At 43.9% G+C, this 15,876-nt stretch overlaps 1 pseudogene across 1 annotated transcript; it reads right to left on the bottom strand.

Moving 5' to 3' along the window:
* Positions 1-205: 205 nt before the first annotated feature.
* LOC309585759 (epidermal growth factor receptor kinase substrate 8-like protein 2) lies at positions 206-15,657 on the bottom strand (annotated as a pseudogene). Its single transcript has 10 exons — positions 15,583-15,657; positions 14,773-14,921; positions 14,501-14,627; positions 14,031-14,146; positions 4,298-4,409; positions 3,412-3,531; positions 2,414-2,561; positions 1,143-1,326; positions 604-736; positions 206-277 (listed from the first exon to the last, which is right to left on the bottom strand). The product of its transcript is annotated as an epidermal growth factor receptor kinase substrate 8-like protein 2 (transcript).
* Positions 15,658-15,876: the final 219 nt, after the last annotated feature.

The raw sequence follows: 15,876 nt of genomic DNA, 5'->3' as shown, positions 1-15,876 counted from the left end.
TTCATGCAAAATTAAAACACCTTTCCCAGTGGGACATGGTCTTATTGTCAACCCTTCCCAACAGTGTTCAAGGAATTGTCACTCTGATGGCAGCTGGACCCCAAGGGGAGCTCTGCTGCATCTGGCCTGGGCCAGGAATCATTGCTTTCATTCCCTTTTTTTCTGCACTACTTAGGGCTAAGAGCTGAAATAAAGCAGAGAGACTTTAATTTGCAGAATCAATCCTTTCCTGGCGGCGCTTCGTGATTTCTTGGAGCTCCGACTCCCCTCTGCTTTTCTGGAATGGAAACAAAACAGGCAGTTTGGATTTGAACTTCAAGCTGCAGTTAAGTGACAGTATTTAATTAATGCTGTAAAAGTAGAGCTAGTTTCACAGAGATAAGTGATATCAGTAAAAAGCAGATTAATTAGTGGAAACAGGGGGATCTTACAGATTTGCTCAAAAGACACTTCGGAATTTTTACGTGTGTTTTATTGCTGGTGTAGGTTTGGTTGCATTTTTTTTCCCCACAATTGTATTTTTTAAAATGCCTGTTTAATGAGCTATCTGACGCTGCTGGTACAGCCCCCATTCCAGCAGGAATTATCCAGAAAAATGCTTACCTCCAGCTGGTTTTTCTCCACTGTGATCTTGCTGTAGACTCTATTTCCCTCATCACCGCACACCTTCTTCAGCTCCTCTCTGTTGAGGGAGAAGAGCTGAGCTCCGGTGAGGATGCCCAGGTGTTCCACGGTCCTGGGGAGACACAAAGTAGGGAGGTGACGATTGTGCTGCACGTGGCCTCGTGCCAGAGGTGAGGAGTTGGAGATGGGAGGCCAGGAGCTGCAGTGGGACCATATCACGGGGCCCTGGGGCTGTTCCAAGGTGGCAGCTGCAATTCCAGTAGCATTTCAGGCCTTGGATTTAGTTAGTTAACTGTTTATCTCCAAGAAAATATTTATACCAGAGAAAGGGAGTGACTTTGGGCTCTGAACATTCTGGTTATAGAGCCTGGATTGAACAGGGTTGAAATCTAATTTGCAACACAGGCTCTGTAAGTAAATCCAAGTGGCTTGTCCCAGGTGAGATGGTGCCGGTGGCCTCCCCTGCTCCTTCTCCAGGGAAGGACGAGCATTGCACGTGGCAATAGGGCAAATCTTACTCTTTGCTGAATGACTTGGCCTCCAGCCAGGCTTTGACTTCTTCAGTGCTGGATTCAAAGGTGAGGGGCACGAAAACTTGCTGAGGCTTTTCCACTTTGAAATTCCTGTGGGGAGGCTGAATTTTATTGTTTGTGATCTTCTTTAGCAGCTCGTCGTTCAGCTCATCCGTTTGGTGAATAAGTTCTGTAGAAACAAGTAGGGAATGAAATCAAGTCTTCAGTCAAAAATGCCATTAAATGTTTGTGGGGAAACTGTAAGGCAAATGGGGATGTGGCTCAACATTCTTATTTAAATTCAGCCCAGAAAAGTGATTCCCATTTTCCTGTGCCCCTGTGTTGCCATTTATTTTGCTCCCATCACCCCTTGGCTGTTGCCTGATGTGGAAGCACAGTTCTGTGAGAATCTACAATTGGAGGTTTGGAATTGAGACCTTTTCAGTCCTCTCTGCTGCTTCTAGTCACTAATTTGCTGATCGCAGAGCTCCAGGTTTTGCTCCGCAACAGAACAGAAGCGGCAGGAAGCACAAACTGGGAATGAGCAACACACTCATGATGGGATGAGCTTGAAGGTCCCTTCCAGCCCAGGGCATCCTGTGCTTCTGTGAAAACTCCAGTGACTCTTCATCCAGTATCGCTTTCCCCATGAAACTCCTGAAGACTGTGGAGAATAACTCAGTGATACGAACAGATTTGTGTCCTTGTATTGTGGGGCTTCCTGTCGTCCCAGAAGGGCTCCTGCTTCCAGGAGTGGACAGGGTGGGATAAGGGGTGAGGTGAGCAGGGCCCCTGATCTCTCTCCTGCTCTGTGAGCCCCACAGCATGTGCAGGGTGAGGGAGTGATGCGGATCTCCTGTTTGGCCGGGAATTCTGTGGAACCACATGAAGGAAGCGGCCAGGCGGGCACTGTGTGTGTGCCGGGAGATGAGCAAAAGGAAGTGAGAGAAAGGGATTGACCTGAGCTGTTCCTTAGACACACTTAAACATTTTGGAAGAGAAAGGAAACTCTCTCCTTGGGAGGAGGAGGAGGAAGTTAGAACTGGAGGAAGGAGGCATGGGGTGATCACTTATTGCCCTGCTCGGCCCGGGCCGCCCGAGAGCCCCGGCGGTGTCACAAGCCCCAGGGCTGCTCTCTTGGCTCTTGTCCTGCCTGGAATGGCCTCCAGACACAGTGCTGCTCCATTGCTGTGATCAGTAAAAGGTGCAGGGGAGCCCCTTGGGCAGGTCTGGTCCCCCGAGCGCCCAAACCCAGGGGAGCCCAGAGTGGGACACACACGTGCGTTCTTTGGCGTCCTGTGCAGAGTGGCGCGACAACATCTCACTGCCCCACTTATCCCCGGCGTAGCTGGCAGGCAGCTTGTGGGTTGGGCTGGATGGGCCATAGCCCCTGGGGCTCAGGTCTCCTTTGTACCTCTGGTTAGACTGGTTAGAAAGGGAAAGAAAAGTAAGAATTTTTTTTGGTCGTTTTTAATTTTCTTAAGCTTTCTGCCTCACACCCACGGAGGGACAAACTGCCGTGTTCTCCTTGTGCTGATGTGGGGCTGGGGAGACCTCAGGTGGAGCTGCATGGAAGAAGTTAATTTCTGGGAATGAAGAACCCAAAGCAAAGTCTGAAGTTTGCGCAAGGGAATTCCTAGTTGTGCCAAACATGTTCGATCTCATTGGAAGGCAGAGCCTCACTGCTCCGTAGCTGGGATGTGAAGCGGGACCACTGCCAAGGGCCTGGAGCGGACTGGAAAGTTTTTTGACGTTTTGATTAAACTAGCAGGGATTTATCCAGAAGCCTGCTGGGCCGCCTTAGGCTTTGCCCAAACGCTGCAATACCAAAATGGGGAAGCAATTCCATGCTTCCCTAGGGTGTTTAGAACACTCCAGCTCCACGTTTCTGCAGTGCAAGTTGCAGTATTCAGTTAATTCTCACTTAGATGGTGTTTCCATCTGCCTCCACTCCAGTAACGTGTTCCTGGTGCTGAACTGAACTGGCTGAGGGAAGTGTCCATCTTTAATTTAACCCCCAAGAAAAATCTTGATGTGGAAAAATATGGAAAGCAGGAGGCTGGTGCACAAATAGGAAGGATAGGCCTTATTTGGGAAGACGATCGTAGCAAAATGTGAGTTTTATCATAGGAGACTCAGGAATCTCCTGGCTTTGTCTACTTCTGAAGGTCTGTCCTGATTGGTGCATAGTATCCTAAGAAATCAGGGAGGTCTAATGACAACATTATTCCCAGAGGCAGATTGTGCCCTGCAGCTGATACCAGTCAGGTATTACCTGACTACAGACCTGTTTGAGCTCTTCCAGTTTCACCACATCCAGGATATTGTATGGAACATAACCGGCCTGCCCACTCCGGTTGAGCAACTTCCACCACTGCTTATTATCTTCCAACACCTGAGAGAGGGACAAAAATAAATCTGCTGTGGGAAAATGGGATTTCAGGCATAAACAACCAGGATATAGCGGGGCCGAACCATCCAAAAGGTGAAGTTGCCAGAAGGACATCACTGAGGCCAGGAGCTCTAATCAGATCTGTTGCTCTCAGATGCAATCCAGGACTGAAACTTTTCCTGGAAAGCATCAGAATTTATCGTAAGGATGAACAGGAGAGCACCTCTGCGTGCTGAAGAACTCATAGTTCCTACATAATGTCCCTGTTTCTCCAGACCTTTTTTTCCTAATGACTGAGTTTCTGATGTCTTTTTGCATTAAAATAAATAATTAAATAAATAAAAAGCCACATTTTGCAGAGAAACCTTTTCCTCAGGTCACAGATCAGTGTCAGCCCAAGTCACGTCCCACCTTGTCCAGCTGCCAACAGTGCTGCAGTAAGAGAAAGGTTATGAGAAAGGTGCTTTTCAGAGAAAACAAATCCTCGTGGAGGAGGAAGTGGTGATAAGGAACCGACCCAGCGGGGGATGAGCAGGGCTCTAGAGCGAGTTGTTGTCCTCCCTCCTCACTGTGGTTAAAATGGGACCGATGTCTTTGAGCTGAGGAAATGACACGACACAGCACAGGCAGCCTGCTCCAGCTTTGGGTTTGAGCAAAGCTTTGTGTCACTGCTGAGATACCACCAGGGAAAATGGAGTTGGTGCTTGTTGCTATCCCGAGCTCTCTCCTGCCCCTGGGGGACACACCTTTTCCAGGAACGGTCACGTACCTCCAGGATTTCATCCTTCAGCACCGAGAGCTCATTGGCGTTTCGCGCAGTGAAATCGTAGCGGATTTTGGCAAATCTCTTGGGCACAGCCACCCCCTGGGCCTCGAAATTCCTGCAGAAGAGAAGTGTCCTGAAGTTCATTAACCTGAGCTAGACTGTTGGAAGGACTCTGTGTGGAAGCTGGAATTGTATTAGAGGATCATCATAAACTAAAAATATATGTGACAATGTGGCCAGATTGCAATGAATCTAAAGACAGGACAGGGTTGGCTCGAGCTCACAGAGCTGCTGCCTCCAGTGTAAACTAACCGCCTCGTGAAAGCAAATGGTTTTTCACAGACATTATTCAAATAAAAGGGGAAAGGGGAAAAAAAACCCAACCAAGAAAAAAGGAAGGTTCCCATTAGCAAAAAAAGCCTACATGAAAAAGTGAGGTTGTGAGCTATGGCCGAAGGGCGGAGTTTGGTGCTGATTCTCAATCAATTCAGCAAATGACAGTGCATTGATGCAACTGTTTTTTTAGTCAAATTTAGTCCTGATTCTTCACAGTAATTTGCCTCAAGAAAATGAGCCCCATATCCTTTGGTGAGTTCCCTGTTGGCTGAGGCCCAGACCTTCAGGCCGTGACTTCTCAACATACTTGCAGTGAGACTGGCTCCCTCTTAATTGCTTCTTTTTGAAGTATGGTTTGTCACTATCATCCTGCTGAAGATGAACAGGGCTGGTGTCTCATCTTCATATATTCTTCCCCCTAGTCCCCTCTCCTTCTTTTCCCCGTTTTCACCTCTAAATAAATTTCTTCAAGGCGATTTAACCCTGGGATAGTCTAATCCACTTTAGTCCTTCGTGGTCCACCCTCAGATAGATGTGTTGGCACAGAAGAAGTAAGGGTGTTCTCTTAGGATCTGATACTGTAATAAAGGGAAGAGAAAGATGAAACAGGCATTTCATGTTTGTCTGTTTTCTCTCCATGTCATTTCGTGAACATGTACTCACACTTGGCCAAGAGTAGTGCATTCAGACACTGCATATGAGTGTTGAAGAGGGGACTGAGAAGGAAGAAGCTTAGTGTTCTGCAATAGGAATTATGCTTTGGGGATTTTACGAATTGTTTCCCTCTTTTTCACCATCATGCTCTTCTTGCACACTTCCTTGTCTTTTGCTATTGAGCGAAAGTCTGGAGGCTCAGAAAGCCCAAGTTTCATCTGAGAAAGATTTCCTGTGTCAGAGAGAACGGAAGGGATTCTGTTTCCATCCTTTCATGCCAGGAAGGATGAACTGCCTGTATCAGGAGGTGCCGAATTGGTTCTGGGTGCTGCTGTAGCTCACAGAATTGCAAGACCCAGTGCTGCAGGAGTTCAAATAACAGACCGGTGGAAAGGCTCAGGGGCCACAAGCTGTGCTGCATCTCTCATGGACTTGCAAGGAACCTCTCCTTTGGTGTCTGTGCAAGTGCTGGCTGATGTGGGCACTAGGATTGCTCTTTTAATCAGGCAGCTCCAGTACCTTTCAGAAAAGAATTTTCATGGCACATCATGAGCCATTAATCTCTTGACTAACCATAACATTTCCTTACTCCTTGGTTTTACAGCATTACTCAAACACTGACATTTGTCATTTCACCAGCCATCTCCCTTGACCTCTAGCATCAGGCACTTGCAGGGGGAAGGATCTGGTCTCACAAATATTTTCATACTCTGATCTCTGTGATTTATTAACCATGAAGTTTTGCCTTCAGAACTCAAGATGCCATTTCAAATAATTTCATGTGCAAAAGTCGAGTTATTGGGCAAAAGGGATCCTTGATAGCTGGGTACAAAGGACAGCAGGACTGCTGTTGCTGTTTTCTTTTCAACTACTGTGCTTGCTGTGTGACCTTGAGGAAATAGGTTCACTGCAGCTTTATGGTTCCGTTTTTGCATAGGGAAAATAAGGGCAGTGATAATTGCTTTCAGTTGTAAAACACTTCAAGATTTATGGAATATGAATGATTCTTACTAAGTGAAAAGTGTTGCAAAGCTGGCTTAGTTGCACACTGTGCTAACAAAATCCCATATCAGCCTATTGACCCCAGCCTGAAACACTCATTAAAGTTTATAGGACATTTTGGTGGATGAGTTGAGGCAGTTGTTCTGCTGGAAATATCATACTGAAAGCACTTTTAAATCCATCATCCGCTTTGACTTTTTTCTCTATTAAAACTAAACACAACTGCTTGCTCTTTCCAGTTTTCTTAGTTTAGTTTTTGATGGGTAAGTACTCACTGTTAACTCAGCTTGTACCCCCATGGCATCTGAGACATTACAGTTCATTTTAGTCATAGCATAAACACACAATAGCTGTTGTACTGAGACAAAAAGAGTTATAAAACATGTAAGATATCCAATGGACTGGTATTAACTATCAAGTTGCATGGTCACTTTTGAATGTCAAATGTTCTTTTTATGGATACTGCATTAATTTAATTTGTGCTTAAACGTTAGCTAGGCTAGACATTGGTGTCTGAAAAGTTTACATATTTTTCCAATGTCAAAATGTGTAAATTTAGTATTAAAGAAACAAAACATATTTACTTGTACTAGAGGAAAAATACTTTCGTAGCAAAGAAATTAACTGAGGTGCTCTTTAGAAATAGGTCTGGCTTGCTTACAGAATTGTTGCTTATGCAGTAAAGCAGATCTACAGATGTTTTCTTTTTTTCTTCCAGATAAAACTTGGATTGTTTGAAAAGTGGGGAGATATTTCACCATAGTACAAAAGAAGATACAGAAGAGGAGAGCAGAATGAGAGCTTTGCAAGTGCCACATGCCTGCAGCCTGCTGTCTTTAGCGATGCTGTTCCTTCCAGTCACTGGAACGTCAAAACAAAATATCCCAAGACTGAAGCTTTCCTATAAAGGTAAACTTTTCAGTAGTTTTTCTGATTCTGCCACTTTGGTTTCGATGTGATACTGCCAGCAGTTCTTTTTGTATTACTAACCAGGAAATACATAATAGAAGCCTTAAAGATGGATGAATTCTGCCTCGGGGCAGTATTAAAATCTGGGTTTTTTGTTGTGTCAGGGCACATGTTTCTGAAGTATAAATGTCTTTTAAAAGTATTATTTCTGTTTGCTCCAAGAGGATGTTAACAGACTATACATAAATTAGAGGGGAGTGGTCCTTGAAAGGCTCTGAGGTGCATTGGAGACATTCCTGTGTGGCTGGTGCGGATGATGTGACACATGGAGGACATTCACACCTTCCTACAGCATCAGAGAAAGTTGAGAGCGCTGACTCAAGTGTTTCAAGGGGACTGACATTTATTTTTGTAATAATTCTTTTTCTATCACTAAGTGGGTATGTTAAACTCTTCATATGTGGTTTTCTTTCTCCTTGCCTCTTTGGATCACAAAAGCGTGATTCTCTGCAGAATTTCTTAGTCTTGTGTGTAGTTCTTGTTAAGAATGGTACCGTCTGAGGGATTTCAACACAGACATATTTATGTATTAATGGCCAATTTTTTAAAGAAGGTGGATTTCTTTTTGCTTTGAATGTACAGTACACCTCCACAGGCACAGAGATGTGTCACTGACACTTCCTTCTTTAGTGAAAACAAATGCTCTCCAGTTAGTTATGTTTCAGCTATGTCAGCCCCTTGCCCTTATGGGAGCTATTTCTGCTCTGTTTTTCAAACTTATGTCTTCCTATGCATTGCAGAGTTACACTCAGGATGGTGTGATGGGACAGGCTGTAGAGCCTTCATCGGGGCTTATGATATGTTTATCATGAGTTTAACACCCAGAGAAATGTATTGAGTAAGCAGAATGACATGCTATTTATTTACAAGCTTCTCTTTTGCTAGATTTGCATGCCACTGTGCATGCTATTCCACTGTGTATATAAATGTGTTTGGATGTGTTTGTGCGAGAGAGACAGAGGAAGCAAGATCAAGGGATCTTGACAACATTTTTATAAATTCAGGGAACAGTTGCACTCCCTGAAGCCAATGCATACAGAAACTGAAAGAGCTGACATGAGTTATGAAAGTTAGCAGTAAAACCCTCCTGACATACAGCCGGCCTTCTCACAGCTAGGCCTTTTGAGCTAATTCCCAAAAGCAGCATATACCATATGGCCATGGCATTTACTGTGGATTTGACACTCACGATTAGTGAATCCCTCTCAACTTCAAAAGCAGATAGCCTTTGGCAAAATCCTGATGGATGCCTTTGGCAGGTAAAGAGGGGGAGAAAGAAAAATTAGTGAGGTCAACACAGGGGAAAAAAAATGGCTGAAATCTTAGTTTAAAATAGTGGCAGAGACCTGCTGGGAACAGTTGGGAAAATGCCTGAGCTCGTTTAAAAAGACAGTGAGCAGATGATTGATATTTAGGCCCTGACCCAAACTTTTATTAGCAACTTTATAAACCTTTCAGTTTGGCTTGAGGGATACCGTTTCCTGTCCAAACTTATTCACCTATATCCCTCTAGGGGGGGAAAATCAACAACAGATACAGATGCAAAACAGCACATAAATCTTAGTTTTGAGAGCTGTGATGGAACTGAAAAGTCAGAAGAAAGAGAATTACCAGAATTTATTGTGCCTTGTCTTACTTTCTTGGGGGGTTGGAAGGTGTATATTTTTCCACATGGAACAAGAAATAATTTAATGCTGTTTTTTCACATTTATGTATTGTAAATGATTCCAGTATAGCTTATCATAATTAAACTATATTTTGCGTGTTGACAACAGAATATCAGATGTACTGAATATTTAATATAGTTGTGAGAATTAAGCCCACCTTCCTCCCCCCAAATCTTTCAGACAAAACAATTCCAAGGTTTCTGAGAATAAGATGTAGGAGAAATGAACTGTTTTGCCAGTTCTCATAAAATTGTTAGTCATGTCACTGACAAGTCCTGGCATCTCTGTTCTTTGGAATTCATACTTGAACTATCATGAAGAGGAGAATACAGGGCTCTTTTCCTTCTTTATGGAAAACAGATGAGAACTGGCCACATCAGGCAGTTCCAAAAACCTGGTCACATGTGTCTTTGAAGGGAAGGTTTCATCTCCTTTCAGGTGCAATGTGCTTATGGCATAGCTCCATCTTCCCAGAAGAGCTGAGCATTTGCTGGGGCAGGAGAGCTGGAAGTAAGCGGGACTTTGCTCTGCAGTTACTGAATCTCCCAGTTGCATCAATCAGTGGTGGATGGAGGAAGAGGGAGAGGGTAGGGTGGTTAAAGATGTGTCTATAACTGCAGGAGTGCTTCAATAAACCACAGCATGTCAAAGCTCCTTTGTGTTCAAACAGCAATTGAAATTTTAGACCTTCTCTGAATGGCAGTTATAGATTTCCTTCTTCTCAAGGTTGTCATCTTAACGAATGGGAATCTGTGCAGGAAATGTTAAGATATTCCAGTGAGTGATGTTGGGATCAATGTAAAGTCATACAATGGATTTCCTTTATTGTTTGTCCCAGTCTAAAGATGTGTTCTAAAAAATTGTGCATGTATAAAACTAAAACTACACACAAATCAATTAAAATATGTTGTAGTACAGAATCAAAGTCATATATTTTCCACCTGTGTTAACCGAATACACTATGATCTTTAATCACATATCTCATCTTTTCACATTTTCCCTGATCCATTAGTTGAAAAATTCTCTTATTCACTCAGACTTAACGTTTAGATACTCGTTCATGTCATTACTATCCCAGAAATTGTCACTCCTCTTGTGATGTTTTTAGGGTGCTCTCACTGCATATACCTTACTTATTCTGTGTATCTTAGATACTTCTACAAGATTGAGGTGCTTTTACTATTACAGCTTTAATATTAGGAGAAGGTAACAAACTGTCTTCTAATAGAAGATTATGATCTTTAGAAAACCAGGGGATGATTTTGAGTAATATTCCATATTTTGACTCTCTTTGCCTAGTACTGCTTTCAGTCTAAGACCAACAGTGTGTATTTATCACTCATTTTCATGTAGCTGGAGATAACCTGTGACCTTCATCCAAACTGCAGAACTCCACAAGCACAGAAGTGATATTCAGCTTCCCTAAGCAGCACGTCCTTGTTGTCTGCTGCCTCATTTAACATCCTCATTCCAACCTCTAGAGCAGATGCAGAAGGTTTTCATATACCAGTCTAATTCATTAATGTCATTTTCAGGACAGCATCAGTTCTGTTACTAAAGAATGGAAGGCTCAGTGTCCTAATTCATGTATGTTTAATTCATACAGTGTAGACAGTCTTGTTTCTGTTTGATCTTCTGAGTAATAATTTTTCCTAATTCATTGGGAGGTCCTTCCATAAATATCGTGTGTGTGTCTTTTTAGATTTTACTTCATAGGGAGAAGTAAAGAATAGCCAGACCAGAAGGTTGATTGCCTTCTGAGAAAAAGAAGAAAAAAAAGCAAATTTTTCTCAGTTTGTGGCTATCCTAAAATTTTCCTGCCGAAAGAGAGAATCCTAATTGCAAATTTAACCCTATTGATTTGATTTACTTGGCTGCTTTTCATGGACATTTTAGTAAGTGTAGTCTGTGTTCTCAGTGAATGCATTTATATTACAAAAGTGTGCACCCTAGTTTCTTGGCTGGGGGGCATGCCCTAGCCCAGATTTGGACATTGTCACCAGTGACATCCACAAACATCTATCATTCCCGTGTGGGAATGTGGCCATTCCCCAGAGCAAGCCATGCTTACTGGGAATGTGGCCATTCCCCAGAGCAAGCCATGCTTACTGTGACAGCGGTGACTTGGTCAGAGGACCAGGAATCCTGCATTGTGACACAGTACAGAGGAATAAGCAGGACTGAAGGCAACGTTTGGCTTTTAAAGCAGGATTTACTTAGCACTGTTAAAAACGACTATGGTAGTAATTTACATCTAATAAACAAAAGCATTATTCTCAGCTGATTTGTTTTTCTCCATATAGAATGAATTAAGATGCAGTCTCATTCTCACTGAAGTCATGGCAAGAGTTTTTCCACTGAAGTAAATTGAAGCAAGATCAAATTCACGCTCCTCACTTTTTTCATCTTACCTAAATAAACTAAAGACAGGTAGTTCTTTCTCCTCTGCTGAAGGATGACAGTGCTAAATCATCAGCTCCACATGGAAATTAGCCATGTTTAAGGATTGTTTAGTTTCACGCAGTGTTTTGCGCACAGGATTTTCTTCCCCCAGAGTGATCCATTCTTAAAACATGGTGAAAAAGCAAACAGAGAACATTTTGGTGCCAGGAATTCTTTTGAAAATTTGACTGGGTGAATGCATTTCCTTAATGTTCAAAAATTATCCTTTGACCATGCTATTTAACAGTGTCAAGCATTCTGTTCTCTATATTGTTTTTGCTTTAAACCTGTTTCATTTTAGAACTGATGAGATGCTTAACTGTTGCATCAGAGCAGTTAGTTTGTTCAGTTTCAGTACAGCTGGCTTATTTCCATGTCATGCATCATTTAATTATACATATAAAACATAGTTAAAATTGTACAGCTCCATGAGCCTCACTTAAACTGTCTGTGGCACTGCAGTAATCCCAGTACCCTGACGGGGTGTTGCACAGCTGTGACTGGTTGGAATGTGGTAAACTGGTGATGTGTAAGAGAGCCTAGAAGTGAGCTTGCATTTTGCAGCTGTGCTTGCTCTACTGGAAGAGGAAGTTAAACCAGAAAAAAACTGCTCTTGTGGCAATATCAGCATCTGTAAATCTGAATGCTTAATGAAAATCAAGGAAAATGTGCTGAGTGAGGAAGTGGTGCTTTTCCCTTGTTTGTCATTTATTAATTTTTGGTGGTTTGTTATTTCTCAGAAAAATCTATCTCAGATTCCTCTGTGGAAAAACATGAAGTGTTTATGTGAGAGTGAAGATCCTAGTATTGGATGATTGTCTAGATATGCAAAAGACTTTGCCTGTTTTGTCTCAAAAATGCTTTCTGGAGGCAGTGATCATTGAGACTTAAAATGTACCCTAGCTTGGGGTACATTTGGATGGATGGGCACTGCTGTCCATGTGTATATGCTGTCGACTGAGTATAAACTTGAAGGCATTTATTACATCTTAGTAATGGGAAAAGCAGCAAATTTCTTACAGACATTTTTTTCCTTTTTTAAGCTAGTGAACTTGAAGGTCAGATTCAACTATATGTTGCATTTTCTGTCATATAATTATCATATCTATAATGTCCTGAAGAGCAGCCTCCAGTCAGTGACATCAACAGTTTACACAGCAGTTGAACTAAGAATAACCTTGGAGAACTGACCCATGTCAACCTCTTATGAGTGTAAACTGTAGTTCACAACAGTTTCTGTTTTTTCATGATCACAGAAGGGCCTCAGTTGGATAAAAGAAGAATTGTGTTCAAAAAATACAAAACTATTCTGCTGAATGTTCACTTTACTGTATCTCAGAAGAGGAGAGGAAACAAAACTGAAAGAGTAATACTTAATAAAGTATTTTTGCTCCCTTATAAAAAGAAGGACAGGACAACATCAAAAACAGCTTCCCTAGAAGAATGCAGGGAAGATACATGATAAGTGGCATCAGCTTGGAAGAGGGATCAAAACTCTTTCTTTGATTGCTTTTACTAATGACATCTGTTTAAGCAAATCCAATTCAGAGCAGTTTCAGAAATCCCAAACTTGTTCTCTTTCTGAGCACTATTTGGAGGGCATGATCTGCCTGACATCAGTGTCTGTCTAGCAGTGGACATCTGTGGTCACTATGCAGGTGCTCGATTCACATCCTGTTTCCTTTTCCTCCCTCCCCATTTCTGCAGTTCCATTTATAGGTGAGTTCCCCAAAGAAGAGCTGAGGAACATAGGGGATGACTCTTCCGTACTCACAGTCCTTTGGAGATAAATACACAGAGATAGCAGAAAGAGTCAGAATTTCCTTTAATAAACCAGCGCAATATCAGACAGGAAGGGCCAGGAAGTGCTCCAAGAGCTAGAGCATTACACAGATGGGCTGGGAGGGCTGGGAATGTTCAGCCTGGAGAAGAGGAGGCTCTGGAGAGCCCTTAGAGCCTTTTCCAGTGCCTAAAGGCGCCCCAAGAGAGCTGGAGAGGGACTTGAAGAGCCTGGAGTGAAAGGACAAGGAGGAATGGCTTCCCGCTGCCAGAGGGTGGGTTTAGATGGGATATTGGGAAGAAATCCTTCCCTGTGAAGGTGCTGAGGCCCTGGCACAGGTTGCCCAGAGAAGCTGTGGCTGCCCCTGGATCCCTGGCAGTGTCCAAGGCCAGGCTGGACAGAGCTTGAAGCAACCTGGGATAGTGAAAGGTGTCTCTGGCCATGGCAGGGGGTTGGAACGGGATAATCTTTAAGGTCCCTTCCCACCCAATCCCTTCTGTGATTCCATGATTCCAGCATCTCTACACACATGGAGAGCCAAAGCGCAGTGCAGCATCTTTGGCACCTGATCCTTAAGGTCACTTTGCTGGGCTGATGTTGGGAAACAAGACCTATGGATGGACTGATGAAGTCAGTCAATATTTTTGCCTCCTGCGGTGGAAAACACCTGCGATTCCTTTCCTTGCAGAGCTGCTGGGGGTTAAACAGCAGACAGTGCTTATGGGAATAACCCCTCAGCTGATCTTTGTCTTCCCTTGGTGGTTATTAACAGTGGCAGGGAGTTGTCTCCAGGATGCCCAAACGTCCCAGTGTCACTGTACGTGTCCGTGTGCGTTCATGAGGTTCCGAGGCGGGAGCCAAAGCTCCGGGCGTGCGGATCCATTACCTATTTCCATGTGGAGTGATGTTCTGTTTGAAGGCATCCCCGACCTGTGTCTGCTCAGCCGTCTGGCCACGCTTGAGTGAGGAGTTCCAGTAAGGATATCCATTGGCTGAGGAGAGCTGGAAAGGCAGACATGGAGTCAGTGTTACCAGGAAAGGGGAAAGCTGATCGGAGAAAAGGAGAGGGATAGTGGTAGATGAGTCATGGTCTGGCAGATTTTGGTCAAGGTGTTCTCCAGGGAAGCCTGTGTCCCTGGAGCTCAGTTACGCTGTAGGGTGCTGTTGCCTTGGATTGGGAGAGGCTCATTATTGCTGCCCTTTTCCAGCCTCATTTGCTTTCTGTATTTAACTGGGGCAACCAGATCCAACTGAGTTTTGAGCCAACTACTTGTTGCATGCCACCACTACCCCTGCAGCTCCATTTCTCCGGAAAAGGGGGAGGGAGAGTGAAGAGACAGGGACACAGGACTAACCTTCCTCTTGCAAGTGTCCAATGTCTATTTCCCAGGGAGCTCCACGGAAGATTTCTGTGGGTGGTTCCCAGCCGTTGTGGAATTTGGGGATGTAGGTGGGGACGTTCGTGTCTCGGGGCCACTCGGCTCTAGGACAGAAAGTGGGAATATGAGGTGACATTCACGAAGAATGTGTCTTTCAGGGCATCCCCTGAAAGAAGAAGCAGGAGCATCAGGGAATCCAAGCATCCCGTCTGCGTGGGGAGCCTGGGGAGATGGCAGCTCTGTCCTTACCTGGATCTGGTCCATGTCTCCCCCAGGGAATCCCAGAGGTTTATCTCTTTGGGTGTCAGGTGTCCTCTCAGGAAATCGGTGGTGTCTTTAGAAAGCAGTGGGCTGAGGACAGACGGGGCCAGCTCGGGGCCACCGCAGCTGTTGATGATCTGGGTCACACACAAACCACACAAAGAGGAGAGAACTTGCAGGAAACGGTCAAAATGTCAAACCAGGGACACACAGATGAGCAGGAAGCGAAGACAAAGCTGATCCTTGGATCAGCACAGTCACTGCAAGAAACATCAACCTAAGTCTTTGAAGGAGACTGGACAGTTCAAGGGAACATGAGATTTTTTTGGATTGGAGTCAAAGGAAGAGCTGATCTACAAATGAGCTGTTGTTACAGACGAGTGAAGTGTCAGAAGCTGACACTTCAAAAAATGGAAAGTATCTTGCTATTCCTTTGTGGCTCCTTTTCCAAGTTGGGATTTCTGCTTCCAAGCATTTTCAGTGCAAATACTGAGCCGTATTTGCCTGAAGGTGAGACCAGACAGATTCCCAGTGGGGATTCCAGCTGGCTGCCCCTTTTGTTCACAGTAATGCCTTATTGACCCGGTGGAAGGATTCATATTTGCTGGGATTCCTGTATTTACTTCAAGCTTCAAACCGGATCAGAGGCCAGGAACAACCGGCATCACTTCTGGAAGTTCCTGAGAAAGCTGTGGCCAGGTATGAGCAGTTTTCCAACCCTGTTGCACAATCTATCTACTTGTAAGTGTGAACTAGAAATAAAAGGAGTTCCCAGTGAGACCTGGGAATAAGATTTACCAGTTCCAGCGGCCTGAAGAGGAAATGCACCAACTCTGAAGCACGGGGGTTTTGGATGTGCTTCCTTAGTTTGGCCTGAAAAGAGAACGTAAACACAGTTTAACCCTAACCTGAGTGTGCCTTCTCTTTTCTGTCACATGGGGCGAGTGTTGTGGACTGATGAGAAGAGTAAGGGATGGAGGAGTAGGAATCATTCATTTTTATTTTGTGTCCATTTCTAATTCCCAGTGAATTTCAGGCGGGGGGAATACCCTCTCTGTTAAATCAGTGCCTTTAAAGCTAATTTGAACAGAC

Source organism: Coloeus monedula (assembly GCF_965178545.1).
Source record: "Coloeus monedula genome assembly, contig: HAP1_SCAFFOLD_273, whole genome shotgun sequence".
Classification (NCBI taxonomy): domain Eukaryota; kingdom Metazoa; phylum Chordata; class Aves; order Passeriformes; family Corvidae; genus Coloeus; species Coloeus monedula.
This window is presented reverse-complemented; position numbering and strand designations above follow the sequence as displayed.